The sequence below is a fragment of the Nematolebias whitei genome, chromosome 19 (genome assembly GCF_014905685.2).
Source record: "Nematolebias whitei isolate Nwh7 chromosome 19, NemWhi1, whole genome shotgun sequence".
NCBI lineage: Eukaryota > Metazoa > Chordata > Actinopteri > Cyprinodontiformes > Rivulidae > Nematolebias > Nematolebias whitei.
This window is the reverse complement of record NC_056516.1, coordinates 1600938-1610540: the sequence shown is the minus strand read 5'-3', so window position 1 is coordinate 1610540 and position 9603 is coordinate 1600938.

The window sequence follows — 9603 nt, the reverse complement described above, 5'->3', positions numbered from 1 at the left end:
TGGGAACAAGCCCGACTTACTGCCGGCGATGCGGACCAGGCTCTGACACCGGTCATACAGGGACCTAACAGCCCGTATCAAAGGGCCCGGTACCCCATACTCCCAGAGTACCCCCCACAGGGCCCCACAGGGCCCCCCGAGGGACGCAGTCGAATGCCTTCTCCAAGTCCACAAAGCACATGTAGACTGGTTGGGCAAACTCCCACGCACCCTCCAGGACCCTGCTGAGAGTGTAGAGCTGGTCCAGTGTTCCACGACCAGGACGAAAACCGCACTGTTCCTCCTGAATCCGAGGTTCGACTATCCGACGGACCCTCCTCTCCAGAACCCCCGAATAGACCTTACCAGGGAGGCTTAAGAGCGTGATTCCCCTGTAGTTGGAACACACTCTACGGTCCCCCTTTTTGAAAAGGGGGACCACCACCCCGGTCTGCCAATCCAGGGGAACATCCCCCGATGTCCATGCAATATTGCAGAGTCGCGTAAGACAACAGAACCCTACAACATCCAGAGCCTTAAGGAACTCTGGGCGAATCTCATCCACCCCTGGGGCCCTGCCACCGAGGAGCTTTTTAACCACGTCGGTGACCTCAGCACCAGAGATTGGAGGGCCCGACCCAGAGTCCCCAGGCTCCGCTTCCTCAGTGGAAGACGTGCCAGTGGGATTGAGGAGGTCTTCAAAGTATTCCGTCCACCGACCCACAACATCCCGAGTTGAGGTCAGCAGCACACCACTCCCACTATAAACAGTGTTAGTGGCGTACCGCTTTCCCCCCCTGAGACGCCGGATGGTGGACCAGAATCGTCTCGAAGCCGTGCGGAAGTCGTTCTCCATGGCCTCTCCGAACTCCCCCCATGCCCGAATTTTTGCCTCAGCAACCACCCTAGCCACATGTCGCTTGGACTGCCGGTACCCATCAGCTGCTTCCGGGGTCCCACAGGCCAAAAAGGCCTGATAGGAGTCCTTCTTCAGCTTGACAGCATCCCTCACCGACGGTGTCCACTATCGGGTTCGAGGGTTGCCGCCGCGTCAGGCACCGACAACCTTGCGGCCGCACCTCTGGTAAGCCGCCTTGACAATAGAGGCACGAAACATGGTCCACTCAGACTCAATGTCCCCCACCTCCCTCGGAACATGTTCAAAGTTCTCCCGGAGGTGGGAGTTGAAACTCCGTCTCACAGGAGACTCTGCCAGACGTTCCCAGCAAACCCTCACAATACGTTTGGGTCTGCCAGGTCTGACCGGCATCCTTCCCCACCATCGGAGCCAACTCACCACCAGGTAGTGATCAGTTGACAGCTCCGCCCCTCTCTTCACACGAGTGTCCAAGACATGTGGCCACAAATCAAATGAGACGATGACAAAGTCGATCATTGAACTGCGGCCTAGGGTGTCCTGGTGCCAAGAGCACATATGGGCACCCTTATGCTTGAACAAGGTGCTCGTTATTGACAATCCATGACGAGCACAGAAGTCTAACAACAGAACACCACTCTGGTTCAGATCAGGGGGGCCGTTCCTCCCAACCACACCCCTCCAGGTCTCACTGTCATTGTCCACATGAGCATTGAAGTCCCCCAGCAGAACAAGGGAGTCCCCAGAAGGTGTACTTTCCAGTACCCCCTCCAAGGACTCCAGAAAGGGTGGATAATCTGAACTGCCGTTTGGTGCATAAGCACGGAGGGAGGCCACCCTCTCATTCACTGGGGTGAACCCCAATACAAAGGCACCAAGTTGGGGGGCAATAAGTACGCCCACGCCTGCTCGGCGCCTCTCACCAGGGGCAACTCCAGAGTGGAAGAATGTCCAGCCCCTCTCAAGGAAACTGGTTCCAGAGCCCGAGCCATGCGTAGAGGTGAGTCCGACTATTTCTAGCCGGAACCTCTCAGCCTCACACACTAGCTCAGGCTCCTTCCCCACCAGTGAGGTGACATTCCACGTCCCAATAGCCAGCTTCTGTAGCCAAGGATCAGACCGCCAGAGTCCCCGCCCTCGGCCACCACCCATCCCACATTGCACCTGACCCCTTTGGCCCCTCCCACAGGTGGTGAGCCCTATGGGAAGGGGGACCCACGTCTCCTCTTCGGGCTGTGCCCAGCCGAGCTCCATGGGTAAAAGCCCGGCCACAGTTTGTAGAACCTGTACTTCTCTTTTTGACTCCAAGGGCAGGCCTGGTCCATTTTGTCCATCTGAAAAGTAAAAAAGAAAAAAAAACTCTGTGCCCCCTTCCCCTTCAGTCATGCAATACCCATTTTATTTGCACAGAGCGGTGCCGGTATTTTTAGCCTGTCACAGCAGAAAATGTGTTTGTGTGAATAAAATCTGATTTAAACAATTAACGTGTTTTAACGTCCATATTATATGTAAATAATAGAACCTCCCAACTCCCCCTGGTGATCTAATATAAAAACATTCCCAATTAACCAACAAATCAATTCACCCATTCCACCACCCTTCAATTTAATCCCAATTTAGATTGAAAAATGTCATGAGTTCACCCCCTGGAAAATCTATATTATAAAACCTCATTATATGTATTAATCAAAATCCTCTGGTCTCTCGTCATGGCCCAGCTGTAAAAAAATTCATTATTTCATAGAAAACAATATCAAAAATTAAGTTTATCTTCGCAATTGCACCATCTAGTGGCATTATTTCATCTTGATCTGCTCTTGAAACTAATTACAAATGCACATTCTTGTTCATGTCACACATCAAATATTCATTACATAAACAAAACATCGGGCGGCTGTGGCTGAGTGGTTAGAGCAGTCGTCCTCCAATGCTAGAGTTGGGGGTTCGAATCCACCAGCAGTCACATGTTGAAGTGTCTCTGGGCAAGACACTGAACCCCTCATTGCCTCTGATGTGTGTCCCATCAGTGTATGAATGTGATAAAGCACTGATTAGTCTCTTTAGAATGATTTGTTCAATTATCTTTGTAGAGATCTAGTAGAGTGTTGTATGAATGGGTAAATGAGGACACAGATTGTAGTGTAAAGCACTTTGAGTATCTTGAAATAAGATAGAAAGGCGCTATATAAGTACAGTCCATATATCAAGTAATCATTTAAATGTAATATTCAGCTAAGTACCATACAAAAAGTATCTTGTTCAACCATGTTAATTTTAAGGAAAAAAATCATCATAATGCTCAGAAATGCTGTTAATAAACTGTAAACGTTAATATTTAACCCACCCCAAAATTAGTCAGTCCATCAATCATCTCATCTCTCAAAGTAGTTGGAGAATATCTGTCACCCAATTAATGCTGAGTTCAAAATTCAAATTAACCACAATTCTAAAGTACACATCTGTACTTAATTGTTAAAAATTTACCCAGAACTTCGCTTCATATTATCTGTTAAATTTCCTTCATAATCATCAGTGTTTGACTTCCTCCCTGTTAGGTTGTAACACACTCCCAAGGTCCACTTATTGATAACATCAAGAAGTTCACTCTAAAAAAAAAAAATCTTTTAGTTTCAAATAAAAATTGTAATTTTCTTCTCCCACATTCAACTAATCAGTTTTGGAATTAATTAACAGATAGGAAATTTGTAACTCTACTTTCAAAATATTGCTTTATATCCATAATAGCAGTTGTTCTAATTTATCGTTCAAAAATGCCCAAAACTTAGCTTTAGATATAATCACATCATTAATTGATTAGCATTGTAAACACAACCTATAAATATTTGTAATGTCAAAACAGTGTTCTATAATCATTTCAGTACATGTAAAAATCCAAAAACTCTAGTCTAGCAATTATCATTTATTAACTCGTAGCTTAATAAAATCAGTAAGTTCACAGTTTCAAAGTGTTTGATTGGCTAAAGATATATTTTAAAAACACTCCTCCATCTATATTTTTAAAAGTAAAATCAGAAAATAGAAAACCTTTACTGTGCTGGTAACGTTAATTAGATGTTAATAATGATAAGTGATGTCAATTTGATGTCAATAAACTGTCACAGCCAGATCAGTATGAACCTTAAAGAACCTTCATTCATGATAAATGATAACACCCTTATTTGATGCGTGATGTTCTCAGCCCAGGGAGTAGAACTGGTGACATCCCCCCCCCCCCCCCCCCGGCACTCCACTCCATTCTCCCTCATCAGGGGCATTTCCTCGGACATCTGTCCGGCATCCATCCTTCAAAAACCCCTGTCACTGGACTCGCAACTCCTCTATCAGCGACTCGTTTGAAGCTGCATTATTAGGGAAAAAAGAACAAACATCCTTCTCCCACAATATCACAAAACTCCATCAGTCATCTATCTAAATTTCTATAATTTTTATTATCAATATATAATTATCAATTATCATTCATTATTGGTAAGTCAGTGGTACATATTGCAGGTTCATACTCACCTGACACCTCTCTGGGAATGTTGATCACAAACTCACAGGTGACCCCTGTGTTCACCTTCCTGGAGCTTCTTCAGCTTAGGTAACCTGAACAGGTGATGAGAGACACAAACAGCACAATACCCTGCTGGCAATCAGCCAGCCAGAGTCCATCCTTCTACCCATCATCCTTTCCCTGTCAAGTTTTTTTTCTGAATTGAGTCATCACATTTATTAGCATTTTATCAGCAACACTTGTTGTTTTTCTCTTTTCTTCATGCACCAAATTTCACAAGTCATTGATAATTTATTTATGTAACATCACTCTAAAAATGCTATGTCTTAAATCATGTTAGTAGTTATTAAAATTCATTATTATATATTTCCTGTTAGTATCCATTAAAGAATAATTAAAAATAAGTAAAAATAGTGTATTCCAACTCTGTTAGCGCTTGTAAAAATCTTACCTGAGATAAAAACACATCTATAGATTTGATTTAATCTGCCAGTAACTGTCACTGAACATTTTAAGTGATTTAGAAGTCAAATATCTAGCAAGGTTTTTGCTCCTTATATTATATTCAATATTTCAGCCTAAGTTATCATTTATCATCCAAAACAACCTCTAAAATTGAGCTTATCTACATTATAGAAAAATCAATAGTCTTTACTTAAAATCATGAATTGTGTCTTTCCTGATTATCAATATTTACTTGATATCAGTCGCTGCAGATTCGGGAACCACGGAGCGCATATGCGTTCAGGAGCTACGAGGATGACTGACAGTTCTTCCTCCCGGACCCAGTCCAGGGTCCGTGATATCGGCAGGACTGGAGGGAACGCATAAAGGAGCATTTTTGGCCACGGGCTGTGAGCGAAGGCGTCCACTCCTAACGGTGGGTCGTCTCGTGGGCTCAGTGAGAACCATAATTGACACTGGGCGTTCTCCCGTGTGGCAGACAGATCCACTGCTGCTCGGCCAAAAGCCTGCTCCAAATCCGAAAAAACAGCTCGGGATGGAGGCTTCAGTCTCTGTGACGGGGACCGCCCCTCGATATGATATCCGCTCGCCTGTTCAAGAACGCTGGGAGTGTACACTGCTCTAATGGAGAGCAGGTTTCTGTGTGGCCAACATAACAGCTGTTTCGCGATGCACAACAGTTGGGCTGAACGCATGTCTCCCTGATGGTTTATGTAAACTGCCGTCACTTGTTATCTGTGTGGATCAGAAAAATGCTGATCCCACAGCTTGGGCAAATGCTGAGTCACGTCTCAGACCATGAAAAAAAACAAACATTCTAGCACATTTATGTGAAGCAACATGTGGTCCAGCCACTGTAATCCCACTGCTTGGGACAGACACATTCCTCCCAGCTTGACAGAAGCGCGTCTGTGAAAAACTGAGACGTGTGATGTAGGCCTGCTGATGGGAACTCCCTCTGACAGAATGAGGGGGTTTCCCCAGTGATTCAGATCTTTTCCCACGGAGGGGGGCACAAAGATAATCCACCTCTTCTGGCGTACAGGATCTATGCGTAGGCGGGCGGACCATCTCTGAAGGCATCTCGTGAAGTAGGCCCAACGGAACCACGATGTGGGCCGCTGACATCGTCCCAGGCATTGCATGACAGACAGAACTGTCACTATGCTGCAGGGTTTGACACAGAAGAGCTGAGCTGACAGAGCTTTGGCTCTCAGCTGTGATAAATGGCCCTCATTGTAGTTGAGTTAGCTCCACTTCCAGATAAACAATCATCTGGAACGGACGAACAGAAGTTTTCCCAGTTTCAATTCAATTCAATTCAATTCAATAATACTTTATTAATCCCAAAGGGAAATTATTTTGTTGTTGGAACTTGTTATCCTCATTTCATTAAGAGATGTTATAGATGCTGATGGCTGTAGACAGGAAGGATCTCTTGTAAAGGTCCATCCCACAGTGGATCCTAAGAAACTGGCTGCAGATGCCGTCCGATCCGTCCACCCAGACTCGGCTGGCCTCTCGGTTCCCCTGGACTGTAGGACCGCTTGAATGCTGGGCTGAACTCCTCCCAGAGCGATGGCCACTCCTCCCAGCAGTCTGCCGAGCTCCTCATAGCTGTGGATGGTCAACTGTAGGTGCTGAGGGACGATCCTGTCTATCTGCTGTCGTGAGCCATGTTTCCTGCTAGTTCCAGGATCTCAGTGGTCAGGCACTCGAGCACAGCTGGCAGGTAGATGAGAATGCTTCCACAGAACATCCTTTTCAACTCATTTGAGAGTTGGGGCCATAGTTGAGGTATTATTTGAGCTTTTGAGATGCTATTCAGCTGCTGTTGTTGTAGAAAACTGCCTTGATGCCATGGTTATGCCTCATAACAAATGTCCAAAACCAAAAAAGTTTCAGTAAAAATCTTTCCGGCTGCACAGCATCTGATACTAAAGGAAACAATTATCCAAAAATGTGATTTACATCCAGAAAACCAAGAATTAAAGTTTTCAAAAGCAAAATCTCAGAATGAAAGTAACAGAGCTGCTCCAACATGCTGCCACCTTGAGCGGCACAATTCTAGAACTTTATAGAAACCCCAGGTTTAGCAGGTGTAACACTAGTGTTTTGGTCTGTGCGACACCTTTCTAACTGGACCGAGCTAATAAGAGCAGATCGTCCAGATAAAAATATTTCTCATTCCTGCCATGTGTAACGATTACAGAGCCATCTCCATGCATTCGAGAACGTGCGTGGGGTGTTTCACAATGATGGAAATGTAAAAACATGCGCTCTTCAGATCTATGGAGGTGAAAACCAGTAATTCTGGTGAAGTTCTCCAGCAGCTGTTGGGAGCTCTGGAAAACACGTTTTTCATCAGAAATTCCTGAACTTCTGACTGGAGAGATGAACTCTGTTCTGGAGAAGACAGAACTGTCTCTATAGTCCCTCTGAACGGTGGGGGTTGAGCTGCGAACTGTAGCGTGTAACCCCTTCTGATCAGATGGTTCGTCCATCTGTCCAGGGAACACACTCGCTGCCACTCTGAGTAGTGATTGGAGAGCGGGCACGCATTGTGTTGTGTCATGTTTCTCATGAAGGTCAACCAGACTAAAAAATCCTTACTGCCATCACTCGCTTCGGAGATTCTCCAGGGGAACCCAATGGGGGTTCTGACAGAAAAAAGGCTGTATGTGTGCCTCTGTGCTGGGCCCAGGCTGCGGTCTCACATAGAGCTGAGGTGAGCCGGTGTGGACCGAAAGGAGGTGTGAGCACTTTCTGAGTGAGACGCCGTTTCGGACCTCTGCGATTCCTCAAGGATGGTCCTGAAATTGGCCACGAACAGCGCCTCTGGGGTGATGGGGCCCTCCAGCAGGTCTTTCTGCAGCCTCTCGGACAAGGATGGTGAGAGATGGAGCCAAGTGGTCCTCCGGATCATAAACATCCAGGCAGCGATGCGGGACAGGCAAATCGCAGCGGTGGCACATGTTTAAGATGACATCAGCAGCTTTACAGAGAGAGCTCTTTGTCTCCTCCAGCAGGTCTGCTTCTTCCAGCCTCTTAGAGATGCTGTAGGCCAGCAGGGCGATGTTGTTTGCTGCGGCCGTCTGGGATGATCACTGGTGAGCTCGGTTGGGGACCTTGTCACCATCTGGTCATGCTTCCCTGGAGGGACAGGTTGCTGGTCCATCCTGGAAGCTTTTGCCCCAAGTGCCACCTTGCTTGGTGGCTTGGCTCCGGGGGGGAGGGGGACCGAGGGAAAAACACCGATCGGTAAAAATCCTCCACTCTGGAGATGGAGGCGAAGGTGGAGACGGCTGTCTTCAGCTTGCCAGCCCAGCTGCAGCCTCGTTCCAGTGTGACGTCACAGCTGGACAGCGAGGCCAGGTGGAGTCAGGGCGATGAGCCCGGGCAGAGCCAACCTTGCCACCAGATCATCCGATCAGGGCAGAGGGAGGCGAGGGATGGAAGGTCCCTAGTGTTAACATCCTCCTGAATTATGCCGGGCAGCTCCGAGAGGAGGGCGCCGACGACTGGGAGCGGTTTGGTAGCCGACGTGGGAAGATCTGAGGTGGCTGAGCATCCGCTCTGTCACTCGTCTTCCGTCACTACGCTCTCCAGGAGGGAAGGGGCAGCTCCGCATTGCATTTCTCGGAGGAGTCATTCGAGTCACTGTGTGACTCTGCGTCAAAGAAGGCGGTGGCGTCGTCCCGCGCATAGCGTCCCGCCCAAGAAAAAAAACACTCAGCTGAGCTGCTGCCAACAACGCCTTTTTGAGGGAATCATCCGATTTACCTTGAGAAAAAAACACGTTAGAAAAGGCGGTGGCGTCATCCAGCGAGTAGCGCCCCCCCCCACACACACACACACACACACACGGAAAAACATTTGGCGGGGCTGCTGTTAACATCACCTTTGAGGAAATCTTTTGATTACCGTGAGAACAAACATGTTAGAAAAGGCTGTGGTGTCGTCCAGCGGGTAGCGGCCCGCCACAGAATAAACATTCAACGGGGCTGCTGCTAACATTGCCTTTTTTGAGGAAGTCATTTGATTACCGCGAGGAAAAAAAACGTTAGAAAAGGCAATGGCGTCGTCCAGCGAGTAGTGGCCTGCCACGGAAAAGTACTCCTCGGCGCTTACCTTGAACAAGGCTGCTCGTCTGCTTCTCCTCGGGGAGGAAGAGCTCACCGGGACAGTAGGAGGTTGGCGCGGCGGAGACCCAGGCATCCTTAGCAAAGGTTGTGCCGGTCAAAGCTGGACAACTTTTCTTCTTCATTCTTCTGACAGTGCTAGCTAGCTGGCTGAAGAAAAAATTGGAGCCAATTCCTGGTCTCACCGTAATTTATACGAACTCGGGGAGAGGCCCACACAGCAGGTGGGCGTGGACTAAAGTTTTCAGTGCAGCGCTGAGCGCCTTAGGGATAAACCCACCAGCGACAGCCCTTAAAGGGCGAAGCCTATACGAAATAGAACAGCTAAAAATCATCACAAAAACTTCATTATTAAAACCATGTTGTGTTCCTTGTCAATGTTTGCCACAGAATATAGGTATTTAAATGTTATGTCTCTGTCATATTTAGCTGGATGTTTAAAATGGTGGGTGTTGGACTTTAAGAAGTATTTGAACTTAACATTACACCAAGCTTGAAATGGTTCTTTTAGTTAATGAGTTAATCTACACTATTTCACATATTCTTTTTAAAAAAATAAGATTTTCTGTTGTGTTTGCACCTTCTGCTCACACAAACTAATATTTCACTGGATTTGTTTGGACTGG